General features: G+C 44.3%; 1 protein-coding gene across 2 annotated transcripts in view; it reads right to left on the minus strand.

Annotated features, from left to right (window-relative positions):
- Window positions 1–1,177, minus strand: part of chrdl2 (chordin-like 2) — a 51,757-nt gene extending 50,580 nt beyond the window's left edge. Inside the window, exon 1 of one of the 2 annotated variants that reach the window (XM_073057967.1) lies at window positions 1,071–1,177. The gene's annotated coding sequence lies outside the window, so the exon portion shown is untranslated. Of the gene's footprint in view, window positions 1–80; window positions 570–1,070 lie in introns of those variants that run through there. The other variant, XM_073057966.1, reaches the window with a different exon arrangement.
- Window positions 1,178–16,065: the final 14,888 nt, after the last annotated feature.

The raw sequence follows: 16,065 nt of genomic DNA on the forward strand, positions 1-16,065 counted from the left end.
AGACCAAAATAACCCTAGAAATATTAAGTTCATTATTAAGGACGTATTTATTTATCTTGCGGGCTGTAAGGATGACTTACCGGGGGATGGTTATTTGTTTTCCCGCTGTTAGGGTCCACAGCGAGTTTATAAACCGCGACTATAAAAAGTGAGAGGTTCTCAGGCGCGTAGGAGTGCTGAAGGTTGCTGATTACCCAAGAGCTCCGCCGAGTTTGGATCAAATCGACGGTTCAGTTCCAGATACAGTCCGCGATTAATTTTGAAGTCTCTACTTCGGACTAATCACTGAGGGAAACCCCGCACCTTGGTTGAACAAGTTCTGTGTGTGACTTTCTAGGCAGCAGGGGTCCAGAAAAATCAGCACGTATCACCAAGCTTGTCTGACACAAGCTGGCACCGACCCGACGCTTTAAAACTTTTCTCACTACTCTCATTTGTCGCGAGCGTAATTTATGAGATTGAAAATCCCCAGGTAGCCGGACTCCTCTGCGCTGCAGAAGATAAATGTAACTCAGCAGCGACCCTGCTGGTCTTTCTATCTCTCTCTCTCTCCCGTCCTTTTCACAGTCCAACAGGTCTAATAGACAAACGTACAACGCAGTCGGTCAAGACAGCCACCTGGGGCGGATCAATCATTGGGGAACGGGTGGTTGAATTTAACCCCCTCCCTTTTCACACATGTGACCCGATGATAGGTCTTCCTATGGACCAGACCTACCCCTCGTAAGTCCAATTGAAGTAATACGCCTGGACGAGGTTGTAGCGAGGTGCAATACGTACTCGGTGACTACTAATTTTACTTTTTACCCACATAGTAAACAAATACTTGTAATCAGAAATCGGTGCAATAGTGGTGGTTAAAATGATGCATTCAGCTGGAAACTCCACTGTTGGTGGAGTTTTCAACAGTTTCTACATCTGTTGAAAACTTCAATGACGAAAATTGATATAAAATGCTATAAAATATATTTAGTATATTTTAAATCAATAATAAATCCTATTGTGTCGGAGAAAAGCATATCAGATGCGGGTTGTATTGGGTACCAGTATCCACTACAATAAACACTAACCTTTAGTTTTCAACCATTTGCCTGCACGCACTGTGTGAACTCTTCGCAGTTTCCAAACTCCGGGCTGCGAAAATTATCTGACTTGGACTAAAGCCATTTATCCCGCGCATGAAAGAAAGCGATTGATTCTAAATGTGGCATGACGCAGCGAGGAATATTCAATGAGAAATGAAGGATTGGGGGAGACATTTAGTTGATGCACCACTCAACAAGAAAATCCCGTTAAACGCGAGCAACTCCAGTTTATTGTATCTCCATAAACAACTCGCGAAGTCTTCGACCCAAATAATTTGCATTCATTGCAATGAGATATTCCAAAGAGAAAAAAAAAACATTGTCAATCTTACGCATCGTCTCTGCTGAAATCTCCAACTTAACGAATATGAACGTTTTGCATTTGGGAAACAATGCTGAGCTACCCTCTAAATGTGCATTAATGGAGATATTATTGAAACGTAAAATTATGAAAGGGATAGACAAAATAGACACAGGAAGTTTTTTCCACTGGTATGTGAGACTAGAATTAGGGGACAGCCTCAAGATTTGGTGGAATAGATTTAGGATGCAGATGAGGAGAAACTGGTTTCACAGAGAGCAGTGAATCTGTGGAATTCTCTGCCCAGGGTTGAAGTAGAGGCTACATCATTAAATATATTTAAGATACACAACATAGAACTGTATAGCAGATACAGACCAGTTGTCCCATAATGTTGTGCTACCCTTTAACCTGCTCTAAGATCAATCTAACCCTTCTCTCCCATGTTTCCTTCATCCATGTGCCTATCTAAAACTATCATACAGAGTGTGTGTGGGGGGGGGGGGGTCCTTGCCCCTAGCACTCTTAGTGTAACAAAATCCTCTGACATTCTCCCTATACTCCCCTCCAAATACCTTAAAGTAATTCTCTCCTATGCCCTGGGAAAGTCTCTGGCTGTCCACTCTACCTTTGCATCTTATCATTTTCCACACCTCTATTAAGTCACTTCTCATCCTCCTTCACAGCTTAGATAGATTTTTGCATAGTAGGGCAATTAATGTTTATGGTGAAAAGGCAGGTAGGTGGAGATGAGTCCACAGCCAGATCAACCACGATCTTACTGAATGGTGAACAGGTTTAATGCACCAGATGGTCTACTTTTGCTCTTAGTTTTTACATAAATATTTTTTGGCCCAATGACAATAAATCCGTTCCCACTTTGGCCCTTATAGTTTCATTGTTTGTGCATTGTGGCCTCTTAAATGAAAACAGTGAATTCGTATTATCCTGCATGAGGTTGGTTAAGGCAACTCCAGTATTGTTAGATAAAGAAGCAAACTGAAATTTGAGAGTTCTTATGACCAATATTTCTTGCTTTAAAATGCACAGACTCAGCTACATATAGGTTGCTGTGCAATGTTCCATTTAGATGGACCTTAGTTGTGCAAAGTGGAAAGATTCCGGATGTTGGGGGAGTCCAGAACCAGAGACCACAGTTTAAGAAAAAGGGGTAGGCCATTTAGAACGGAGTTCAGGAAAAAACTTTTTCACCCAGAGAGCTGTGGATCTATGGAATGCTCTGCCTGAGAAGGCAGTGGAGGCCAATTCTCTGGATGCTTTCAAGAAAGAGTTAGATAGAGCTCTTAAAGATAGCAGAGTCAAGGGATATGGGGAGAAGGCAGGAACGAGGTACTGATTGTGGATGATCAGCCATGATCACATTGAATGGTGGTGCTGGCTCAAAGGGCCGAATGGCCTACTCCTGCACCTATTGTCTATTTCTGTGGAAGCGTACCTTTGACCACATGTCCATCAGAATGTCTTGGAGAATGAATGAGAGAGATGCTGGATCCTGTGGCATTGATTGCCTGCAGACCATCAAGACACTTAGCAGAATGCCTCCACACCAGAACTCACAAAGCAGCTCCAAGATCTTGCTTAATTGGCAGTGAGGAGGCTCCTCCTGTCGATCCCTTCCCACACAGTCAAAGCCTCTCAGCATTCTGCCCTTGAGTGGACGATGATTGCCCACGATTTCCTGCACCACGAGTTTGCAAAGAATGTTTGGAAAGTGATGCAGAGACCCGTACCACTTGACCCTGAGCGGTTGCATTTACAAGATTCTGATTTACAGGCTATTCCCTAGGTACACTTACTGACATAAACATCAACTGCTGCTGAATGAACCACATGTCTTTGGAGGGCAGACGTTGGTCTTTGTTGATTTTCGGGTGTAATAGATGTCTGCAAGTGAATGCTGCTAATGGACACATTCCAGCGTGCATGAACTCTGTGTGATGCACTAAGACTTGGGACAGCCACCACAAAGGCTCTGTTGGGGAAGACTGGAGCATAGGGTCTTGCTGCTAATGGACTCTGAAGTGCTGGGTCTCTCAAATGCTTCATGACTGTGTTGTTCAAGGAGAAAATGTGAACGGCATTGATGTATTGTACAGGAATGTACTGAATATAATACAATGAACGTAGAGGGAAACATGCCCCAATTGTATTAAGGGGATGTCAGCACCGGTAGACTTTGTGCTCCTGCTGATCATGCTCCAGCAGAAATATCCACTTTCACTCTCCCCTCTCCCCACCTTACTCCATTAACCTCTCTTTTCTTTGCCTCCCTCAATCATCAACCTGCCTCATTTTCCTAACTCCACCTCTCCCCTCCTTTATCTGGCTTGGACTGCCTGCCAGCCCTTCCTCCTCCTCCAACCACCAGTCACCTCAGACTCCTGTATCGCCACTTCTGATCCCAATGCAAGGGCTTGACTTGAAACATCAGCAGTTTTTTTTCTCCCCCACAGATGTTACTTAACCCACTGAGTTCCTCCAACATATTCTGAATAAAATGTATTTCTGGAAAAAGAAAATAGTTCATGAAGACCCAATGTCTAGGTCCCCACCTAGCAAGAGAAAGTGTCTTTGAGAGCTGGTGTAGAAGGAACTGCCTCGTAGCAGTACTTGACACTCTACAGAATAAAAGGTGAGAAAATGGGCGTGACACACTTAAACATTACAGTGCTGGAAGCAATTACACATATAGAGAAGCAGGATACGGAAATTTTAAATTTTAAAATTGAATTAATAAGTACCCAGGAGCCCATGGGTCAGCATAGGCAGTGGGTGAATGGGGTGGAGTGAGTCGGGACAATGACAGCTGGGTTATGGATAGCCCCAAGATTATGAAGAGTAGGTTGAAAGAAGCCAGCCAAGAGGGCATTGAAATAGTTAAATCAAGAAGCAATAAAGAGACGAATGAAGGAGATAACATGCTATGGAGTTGAAAATTGAAATTGAATGACCTGTATAAAATAATGGCTTCCTGGGAGAGATTGGAATGCAGGAACCTTAACAAGGGAAGAATGTCAGGACCAACAGAGCATATAGTATAAGATCTTCCCCAGTCCAAAGACACATTGATTAGCATGTTAATTAGTTATTGTAAATTGTGGTTAGGCTTGTGTTTAATGGTTGGGTTGCTGGGTGGTGTGTATCATTGGGCTGGAAGGGGATGTTCCATGTTGTATCACTAAATAAACAAACAAGCAGGCATTCCCTTCATAGTGTCTGTGCCAAACGAAATGTTGCCGAATTAAACTAAATTTCTTCCTCCTGTATATGACCCATATCCCTCCATATTCATGTGTTTATCTAACAGCCTCTGAAAGTGTCCTATCATATTGTACCCCTGGTAACCCATTCCAGGAACTTAGCATTCTCTTTGTAAAAAAAACTTGGCCCATACATCTTTAAACTTTCTCCCTCTCACCTTAAGTCATATCATCTGGTAATTGACAAAGTTCAAAGTAAAACTTATTATCAGAGTACATACATGTCACCACATGCAAACCTGAAATTCTGTTTCTGTGGGCGCACTTAGCAAATCAAAAGAACAGTAGTGTAAACAGCATCAATGGAAAACAATCTATGTAAATGCAGATATAAATAAATAACAAACATAAAATAACAAGATAAAAGAGTCCTTAAATGAGTAACATTTCTACCCTGGGAAAAAGATTCTGACTGACTAACCTAGCTATACCTTTCATCATTTTATAAACTCGTATCAGGTCTCTCCTCAGCCTCCAATGTTTGGAGAAATCAACATACGTTTGTCCAGCTCTCCTTATTGCTCATACTCTTTAATTGAAGTAGCATCCTGACAAATTGCTCCAGCAATTTGACGAGTCTCTGAAGCATCCTGACAAATCTCTTATGCATCCTTTCTGAAGCCTCCACATTCTTCCTGTAATGGGGCAACCAGAATTGCACATAACTCTTCTAGTGCAGCTGAAACAAAGTTTTAAATAGCTGCCTTCCTGTCTTTTGTACTCAGTTCCCTAACCAACGAAGGCAAGCATGCCACATGCCTTCTTTACCACCCTATCTATTTGCTGGCCCTTTCCAGGGAACTATGAACTTGGAGCCCAATGACCCTCTGTACATCAACACTTTTAAAGGCCCTGTCATTAACCTCCTACACTCAGTAGCCAATTTATTAGATACACGTGCGCACCTGCTAAGTAACACAAGTATCCAATCAGCCAATCAGATGGCAGCAACTCAGTGCATAAAAGCATGCAGACATGGGCAAGAGGTTCAGTTGTTGCTCAGACCAACCATCAGACTGGGAGAAGAAACATGATCTAAGTGACTTTGACTGTTGAGTGATTGTTGGTACCAGATGGGGTGATTGAAGTGTGTCAGAAACAGCTGATCTCTTGGGATTTTCATGTACAACAGTCTTTAGAGTTTACAGAGAACGCTGTGAAAACAAAAACAAAACATTTGGTGAGCAGCAGTTCTGTGGGCAAAAACACATTGCTAATGAGAGAGGTCGAAGGTCAAAGGGAAATCAAAGGAAAATGTAGGAAAGTTACTTACCAGTGGAGTTGGTGCAATTTAATGACTGTGACATAAGCTTTGCCAGAAAATAATTGAACTGTTAAAGATATGTAGTTTTAAATGAAGTGACCACTATTCCTTTAGCCATTTCTTTGAGTTCCAAGTTTCGGTGTTGACAATGGGTACAAAGCATTGCTGTTTTTGTAAGCAGGAAAGTAGTAATGCACCCCAGTGCCCGATTCTGAGTTAACTTTAAAGCACACAAGTGAAACAGCTCCCTCCTAAAGGACATCCATTGGTGATCTGTATTTGCACCTGTGGAACATAAGTTTAACCTGGAGCATAGTTACATTTCTAAAGAGCGAAGGTTTTCTATGCAAATGTCTAGGTACTTTCTAATCTTCCCTTTCAATCTTTTAATGGAAGGAAGAAGTAGGTGCTTCTCCCTATCTCTTCAGAGCAGCTTCATAGTCAGCGGTGTGCCAAACTAACAGGCATGTAGAGTTCAGTTTAGTTCAGGCAGACTTCTGTGAATTTCATGGTCAGAAATATAACTCTGGCCTTCTGATTCCACATTGCTCTGTACAAATACATTGGTATGTCTCTAGCTACCTCAAAAAAAAACAATTTTGAGTTGGAACAGAGATTTGGAAGCATAATAATTATGTAGCTTCATTAGTGTTACAGAGGTTTGGAATAAGATCATGAACTATGTATTTCAATAAATCCAAGGCAAATTTAAATTCAGTGAATAAAGTATAAAGTATGAATTTAGAGATCACTCTGAAACCATCAGAGTGTTAAGAGAATATGCAGTTTATGTATATTCAATGAAAGAAGGAACATTTCCATTCCTACCTAAGGAATTAGAATTGCAGCAAAATGCCCTCTGAAATGACCTTATAAGCTATACCAACTGCTAACTTTTATCAAAAGAGCTCAAAATCTGGAAAGGTCACTAAGCATCAACCTAGGCAGAACATAACATGAAAAATGCATATCCTGTTCATTTAACTTGATCAAGTCTTCTTGGGACTTCTGCTAAAATTGAAAAAACGAGTTTATTATACACTTTAGGAAGTACCTCTTGTATCTAATAAAGTGGCCGCTGAGTGTACGCTCTTGGCCTTCTGCTGCTGTGGCCCATCCACTTCAAGATTTGATAAGTTTGGCATTCAGAGATACTCTTCTGCATGTCACTTTTGTAACACATGGTTATTTGAATTAGTTGCCTTCCTGTCAGCTCGAACCAGTCTGGCTATTCTCCTATGACCTCCCTTGTTAACAAGGCATTTTCCCTCCCACAGAACTGCCACTCACTGGATTTTTTTTTATTGTTCATACCATTCTCTGTAAACTCTAGAGACTGTTGGGTATGAAAATCCCTACAGCTCAGCAGTTTCTGAGATACTCAAACCACCCTGTCTGGCACCATCAATTATTCCATGGTCAAGGTCACTTAGATCATATTTCTTCCCCATTCTGATATTTGGTCTGAACTACAACTGAAACTCTTGACATTGTCTGCATGCTTCTATTTATTGAGTTGTTGCCACATGATTGATTAGGTATTTGCATTAATGAGCAGGTGTAAAGGTATACCTAATAAAGTAGCCATTGAATGTATGTCAGCTGAGGCTTATGTCAAGAATAGAATTAAGTGTCCCATTTTAAAAATAATTTTACCAATGACACCACTTATTTTCTGTCCCTAATTGTCGTTGAGAAGATTGTAATGACCCATCTTCTTGTACCACTGTAGTCTTTCGGGTGAAGGTCTCCCATAATGCTCTTGGGTACGAATTCCAAGATCTAGGCCCAGTGACAATGAAGAAACAGAAATGTATTTTCAGTTCAAGAAGGTGTATGGTTTGGAGAGAAATCTGCAAGAGTGGTGTTCCTGCTGCCCTTATCATTGACAATGGAATCACGAGTTTAGGTGAGGAACCAAATGCATTGTGTGGATCTCATACAGTTGTCTGCTTTGTCCTAGATGGTGTTGAATTTCTTGAGAGTTGATGGAGCTCAACTGATGCAGGTGGATTGAGGATATTTGATTGTGCATCTGACTTGGATCTCTTAGAGGATGAAAGAGATGGAGGGTGACCCACTTGCCTCAGGATGCCTTATCTCTCACCTGTTCATTAATGCGAGGATTCCAACTGCATCTTTGGTCAACTGTATCACCCAGGTTGCTGATGAATGATAGTTCTTCTGAATATCAAGGATAAGTCCTTAGACTTTCTCCTAATGAAGGTAGTCATTATCTAACAATTCCATGGCACTTATATTACTACCTAACAGATAATACCAGGACATTGCCTTGTTCTCGCTCCATGCAGATGTGGACTATATCATTTGCTGTAAAGTTGTCAATGGAATTGAATCGATACATTCATTTATACTTAAATAAATAAATAAATACATTTCTTACTTGATTGAACATTGAACACTAAATGTCAGCTAATATCCCCATTTCCTGCTGAGGGTTGTAAACTTAGCCAGCTCCAACATGAGCATTAGTCTCTCCATAATCAAGGACCTCTTCAAAGAAGGTGACATCAGACATGAAGGACCCTTACCATTCAAGACATTGGAGACAGGAGCCTGAAGACACACTCTTGACATTTTAAGAACAGCTTCTTCCCCTGTGCCATCAGATTTCCGAAAGGGCAATGAACCCATGAACACTGCCTCAATTATTTTTGCCCTCACTTTGCACTATTTATTTATCTTACTATATATATTTCTTATGATAATTTACAGTATATTTTAGGTACTGCAATGTAGCACAAAACAACAAATTTCACAACATACATTAGTGATAATAAATCTGATTCTGAACTATGATTCTGAAGCTATCTGGGACCTGGAGACTGCCTGGAGAAACTCCTACAATGAAGTGGAATGTTTGACTGATGAACAACCACAACCATCTTACTTTATGCAAGGCATGACTGACTACTGAGCAGTTTTTCTGTGGCTTCTTGATGTCTTGTTTTGTTTAATGGTGCCTTGATGGCAAAGGCAGTCACTCTCACCTCTGGAATTCAACTCTTTTGTCCATGTTTTGACCAAAGCAGCTAATCGGTGTATCGCCAGTCTACAGAATCTGAAATCATCTTGCTGATGATTAAGAGATGATTGATGGGGCAGAAATTAACTAGATTGGATTTGTCCTGTTTTTCGTGAACAAATATTCCACTGTAATATCAAAAGGCAAAAGATATCACTCTCACCCCCCTCCACCCTTACCATTGCCAGAAGTTTGTGCAGCAGGTCCGTATCATCTTCTGTTTTCTTACCCAAGTGAATGAGCGTTAAGTTTCAGGCAGCTATTTTAGGGCAAGGAATATAGAGCTGAAATTAATCCTGTGCACAGCTGAAATTCGCATCCTTGGAAATGGTTGCTGGATAACGCTCTTAAAGACAGAATGGCAAGAGTCCATCGTCCCAACTATAAAATATCACTACTTAATTCTCAGTTGCACTACTGTGAAAATTGTACATACCCAGTTGTGTTTTTTCTTCATGCTTTGCCAAATTTTGAACATTTTAGCTAATAGATTTTTCTTCCTTTTGCTCACAGTCTAGCACTCAGTTGGAACCCTCCTGCTCATCGCTTTTCCCTCCTAAGCATTAAATTTAGCCTCAGGCAGTGTGACTTTCTGATGCTCATTAACATGTAGGTGCAATGATGCTTGCAAATGTTCAGTTAATGGATCACAGACTATGATGTGCTTCTGCCTTGTCCTGTGCATGAAACTGATGACACTGTTAATTCAGCCCATGCTTATGAGAAATTTTGGAACTTGTTTTTCTGAAAAACAGTCTTATATTATTTAAAATCCATCTGAGTGGCACAGTGGTCCTGAGCTTCATTGGTACATGTGATTGGAACATTATAGCCATAGCAGAAACGAGGGAGGAGCAGGACTGGGAGCTCAGTCTTCTGTGGTACAGATGATACAAGCATAATAGAGGCGGAGAGGATAGAGGAGTGGGAGTTGTGTTTTTGATTATGGAGAATATCAAGGAGGATATTCTTGGGGTATTATCCAGTGAGACTATATGGGTGAAGCTTAGAAATAAGAAGGGGATTGTAATAGAGGCCCCCCAAATAGTCTATAGGAATCAGAGAACAAACATTTAGTGAAGTCACAATGAGTCATAAGTGTAATAGGACTGTAATAGTGTGTAATTGCAGCTTCCCTCTTATTAACTATAGCAGAAAGGGATTGATGGGGTGGAACTTGTTAAATGTATCCAGAAATGTTTTCTCAAGCAATAGGTAAATGGCTTTATGAGAAAGGGGGACAACGTTCAATCTCCTATTGGGCAAAGTGGCAGGGCAGGTGATTCAAATATCAGTGAGACCAATGGCAATATTTTCCATCAGTTCTGAAAGATCTATGGAAAAACAGAAGACTAGTCCACAATTTGGTGCAAGGCAAAATTTGAAGGCTCTAGAAAGGAACTTGCAAAGGTTAAATTGGGAGAGTTTCTGTGAAGTTAAAGGGACATCTGGCAAGAGGAAGGCATTTAAAAGTGAAATTGGGAGATTTCAGGGACAACATGTTGCTGCTAGAGTGAAGGGCAAAACTGGCAGGTCTAGGGAACTCTGGTTGAGCGGGGACATTAAGGTTCTGTTTAGAAAAAAGGAATATGTCAGCTGTGGTCAAACAAATCCCTTGAGGAGTAACAGAGGTGTAGGAGCACTCATAAGAGGGAAATCAAGACACAAAATAGATTTAGCAGATGAAGTAAAGGAGAATCCGATGAAATTCTACAAGAATGAGCAAAATGATTACTAAGAAGAGAATATGTCCCATTAAGCATCAATGTGGTTGCTTATGTGTGAAGTCACAGGAGATGGATGAGATGTTAAATGATTTTTTTTCATCTATATTTACCATAGAAGAGGTTACAGATGCTACGGAGATGACTAGAGATGTATTGAAGCACTTCAACTTTACAAAGGAAGAGTTTATTGAAATGATGAGGCATATTAAGATGGATAAATCCCTGGGGCCCGATCAAGAGTATCCTAAGTGATTGTAGGAGGCTAGAGAAGAAAATACTGGAGCATTGGTAGAGATATTTGCATTATTTTTTTGCCACATTATCAAAGGACTGGGGAGTAGCTAATGCTGTACCATTATTTAAGACAAGCTGCAAGAACAAGCCAGGGAGTTATAAACTGGTGAGCCTAACATTAGAGGTGGGAATGGTACTGGAGTGAATTCTGAGTATTAAGATTTACCAGGGTTAATTACAATTTTAAAAGGCATTTGGACAGGTGCATGGGTAGAAAAAGGCCTAGAGGGATGTGGGGCAACTGACGGCAAATTTCAGTACCTCCAGTTGAACCTTGGCGTTTTGTGTGTTTTCCCCTTAGCTGTCAGTCTGTGGTTTTGTATTGCCATGTGCCTTTGTTTGTTTGCATGCCCCATGTGCTCCTGTCCCCGCTCCTGCTCTACTCCGGCCCCTGTATCACTGAGTACTCCGCCTCTCACCTGTTTCTCATTATTACCTGTTTTGCTGCCACCTGTGTCTCATTGTGCTCCACCTATCATCTGCCTCTCTGTTTATTGCTCAGTGTATTTCAGTCCTGTGTTTTCACCTGTTGTTTGCCAGATTGTGCCAGTGAATTTTCCTGAGCCTTTCCAGCATTTGTATCTGTACTCTGTGTGTCTGAACATTGACTCTGTCTGTTTCCTCATTCTGGTTTTTGGATTTCTCTGGGATGTTTTGACCTCTGCCTGAACTTTGATGCTGATTTCGTTTGCACCTTGGGATTTGTAACTCAATTAATATCACTGTGTGTGTGCACAGTACTGGGTCTGCGATTAGATCCCTGCTCCAGCACCCTGACGGTACAATCTGTCCAGGATGGATCCAGCAGACCCCAGTTGTCTGAGAGCTGCCCTGGAACAACAGGGAGTGATGCTGGGAGACACCAGAACCAGCTGTTCTCTGTGTTCATGGCAGTGGAGTTACTTTTTGCCAGTGCAGCTAATCTTGTGGCCCAGACTCAGTCACTCGCGCTGTCCCAAGTGCTCATCAACATTCTGCGATTGCATTGTCAGCCGTGCTTTCTGTGTCCTCGCGTGCTCCTCCCGTCCAAGAGCCCCGTCTGCCTCTTCCAGTAAAGTACTCAGGCGAGCCTGGTACCTGCCGCTCTTTTCTTTCCCAGTGCACCCTCATTTTTGAATTGCAACCAACAACATTTCTGACTGATCGAGCCAAGGTGGCCTATGTCATCACGCAACTGTCCAGTCAGGTGAGAGAATGGGAACAGCTGTCTGGGAGGCAGGTTCACCTTTCTGAATCAGTTTTCAGTTATTTTCTGAGAAGATGAGAAAAGTGTTTGATCGCTCCAAACACGTGTGAGAGGCTGCCCGTGAAATATTGCACATGCACCAGGGGCACAGATCTGTGTCAGATCACACCATGGAGTTCCAGACCCTAGCCACCTCCAGCGGCTGGAACTCAGAGGCACAGTACGACATCTTCCTGGACTTCCTCTCTGAAGACATCAAGGATGAGCTGGTCACCCAGGACCTTCCTGCACCTTTGAAGCCCTGGCGGACTTGGCCATCCGTATTGATGTTCACCTTCAGCAGTGCCACAGAGGGAGGGGTTCCAAAGGGTCTCTGGGGGCACTGGGTGAGTTCAAACTCATCAGTCCACATTGCCCTGCCATTTGCCTCCATCTACAATTCCTGCTCCAGAGCCCGAGGCTATACATGTTGACCATACCCACCTGACGCTGACTGAAAGACAAAGGAGAATCAGTACCCGCTCCTGTCTGTACTGTGGCCAACCAGACCACTTCATCTCCACCTGCCCAGTAAAAGCCAGCACTCACCAGTAGGACGAGGAGTACTGGTGAGTCTGACCCCTGTCCCTCCTTGACGCCACTCACTCTCATATCTGCTTCTCTGGAGTGGGGCGTCTCCGTCTTAGTCAATTGTTGTGCGGAAGGGTGCTTTATCGATTCTGGCTTGGCTGCCCAGTGGGGATTACCCACGTCTGCTCTCCAGTCACCATTGGTGGCCAATGCCTTGAACGGTCAAAGGCTGACTAACATCACCCATGTCACGGTCCCAGTGAGTCTCAGTTTATCCGGCAACCACCATGAACAGTTAAATCTTTATGTTATTGACTCTCCTCAAGCTCCCATTGTCCTGGGCCATCCCTGGTAGGTTAAACACAACCCCCACATTAACTGGCTCAGTCGCAAGATTGTAGGCTAGAGCCCATTCTGTCACTCCCACTGCGTCTGTCACGCTCGGATCCCCTTGTCTCCAAGCCCAGATCCAACCACCCCCCTCCACCCTGAGGAATTTCCGGACCTTAGTACCATCCCTCCTGAATACATGGACCTCAAGGCCAGGCCATTTCCTTATCGCCTCATCGTCCATATGATTGTGCCATTGACCTCTTGCCTGGCACATCTCCCCCCAAGGGGCCGTCTGTATTCCCTGTCTGTACCTGAAACAGAAGCCATGAGTAAGTACATTCAAGAGTCTCTGGCTGCAGGCATCATCCGGCCGTCTCCCTCCCTGATGGTGCTGGTTTTTTTCTTTCTTGAAAAGAAGGATGGCTCCTTGCGTCCATGTATTGATTACCAGGGACTGAATGAAATCCCTGTTAAGAACTGTTACCCTCTTCTGTTCCTGACCTCGCATTTGAACTACTGCAAGGAGCCTCAGTTTTCACCAAGATTGATCTCCATAACACCTACCATCTTGTCCGCATGCACCAAGGGGACAAGTGGAAAACTGCCTTCAATACCGCCTCAGGCCATTACGAGTATCTGGTCATGTCATTTGGTCTCACCAGTGCCCCTGCCGTCTTCCAAGCCCTGGTAAATGACGTTCTCGGGGACATGCTGAACCAATTTGTTTTTGTGTATCTCGACAACCCTTGCTGAACGCACAGGTCACATCCGCAGAGTTCTCCAGCGTCTTCTGGAGAACCAGCTCTTTGTGAAGGCTGAGAAATGTGAGCTCCATCACAATACCATCTCCTTCCTGGGTATGTAATTTCAGGAGGTTCCATTCAGATGGACCAACAGAAGGTCAAGGCCGTGGTCGAATGGCCCCAACCTTCAGCTCGTCGGGAGTTGCAACGCTTCTTGGGCTTCGCTAGCTTCTATCACCGCTTCATCAGAGATTCCAGTACACTGGCTGCACCGCTCACTGCTCTTACCTCATCGGCTGTCAGATTCTCCTGGTCTCCTGCTGCTGAAAGAGCATTCTCTGACCTGAAGGAACGTTCCACCTCTGCCCCCATCCTGATTCAACCCGACGCTGACCGGCAGCTCATTGTGGAGGTGGATGCATCTGACATTGGTGTAGGAGCTGTTCTGTCAGTGCTTGGCCAAGGATGAGAAGGTACAGCCCTGCGCCACCTTCTCTCACCGCCTCACTCCCACGGAGCAGAATTACGACTCGGAAGCCAGGAGCTGCTGGCTGTGAAGCTAGCTCTGGAGGTGTGCAGGAATTGGCTGGAGGGAGCAAAGGTGCCATTCTTAGTCTGGACTGATCACAGGCATCTGGTATATATCCGTACGGCCAAGCGTCTCAACTCCGTCCAGCTCATTGGTCCCTGTTTTCCTCAAGATTCAATTTTACTCTGTCCTTCCGCCCCGGTTCCAAGAATGGAAAACCTGATGCCCTCCCCTGAAGATTTCCCTCCTCTGAGACCCCTGATGTCATCCTCCCTGCTCACTGTCTCGTGGGTGCAGCGCAATGGGACATTGAAGCCATGGTGCAAGCTGCTCAACAGAGCGAGGCAGCCCCTAGTCAATGCCCCACTAACCGGGTTTATGTTCCCAGCTCTGTCTGCTCACAGGTATTGCAGTGGGGTCATTCTTTCCGGTTATCCTGTCACCTGGAACCAAGTGTACTTGGGCCTTCATCGGTCGGTGGTTCTGGTGGCCCTCCGTGGGAGATGACATCCGCAACTTTGTCTCAGCCTGCTCGGTCTGTGCTCAAGGCAAGAACTCTAACCAGTCGCCCACTGCTCTGTTACAACCCCAGTCTATCCCCAAGAGACCCTGGTCCCACGTTACCCTGTATTTTGTCACTGGTCTTCCCCTATCAGATGGTAACACCACCATTCTCACAGTAGTTGATCGTTTCTCCAAGTCTGAATACTTCATTCCTTTACCTGAACTCCCCTATGCCAAAGAAACAGCCAAATTACTAGTACTGCATGTTTTTAAATTACATGGCTTACCTGTAGATGTTGTATCAGACAGGGGTTCTCAATTCACACCCAACTTCTGGAGGGCATTCTGTAATCTTCTAGGTACCTCCGTGAGTCAGTCTTCAGGATTCCACTCACAGACCAATGGCCAGACCGAGCGGGCCAACCAACAGCTAGAGACAGTATTGCAGTGTCTGGTCTCCCAGAAATCTCTCCGAGTGGAGTCAGCAGCTACCCTGGGCTGAGTACGCCATAAACTCTCATCCACCGGTCTGTCTCCCTTCGAGTGTTGCCTTGGCTACCAACCTCCACTATTTCCTGCTCAGGAGGAGGAGGCTGGCATTCCATTTGCTGAGGCATTCATCCGCCATTGTCAGCGGATGTGGAGGTGCACTCGCTCTGCCCTTCTCCGTGCCTCTGCTAGGATCAAGCGTCAAGCTGACTGTGTGTGTGGCTTTCAACTGAAACCTGCCCCTCAAGGTGGATTCCTGCAAGCTCCCCCCCCCCCCCCCGCTTCATTGGCCCCTTTCCCCTTGCTAAAGTCATCAGCCCTGCTGCCGTCCGTCTCAAGCTCGACTCTCTGCCACATTTATCCCACCTTCCATGTGTCCTGTGTCAGGCCTTTCATGAGCCACCCCGTGTCCTGTCCCCAACCTCCCTCACCGCATGGCCCATTGGGTCAAAGACCTTCATGGTGCATCAACTGCTGGACATTTGTCACCGGGGCCGTGGCCTCCGGTACCTTGTGGACTGGGAGGGCTACAGTCCTGAGGAGAGGTGCTGGGTCCCCGCCCGTAACATCCTGGACCCCTCTCTCATCAAGGATTTTCATCACCAGCACCCAGCTCTACCTGCCGTGATGCCAGGAAGCTTCCATACAGGGGCAGGGGGTATTGTCAGTACCTTCAGTTGAACTTTGTCTTTGTGTGTGTTTTCCCCCTGAGC

The sequence above is a fragment of the Hemitrygon akajei genome, chromosome 10 (assembly GCF_048418815.1).
Source record: "Hemitrygon akajei chromosome 10, sHemAka1.3, whole genome shotgun sequence".
Classification (NCBI taxonomy): Eukaryota; Metazoa; Chordata; class Chondrichthyes; order Myliobatiformes; family Dasyatidae; genus Hemitrygon; species Hemitrygon akajei.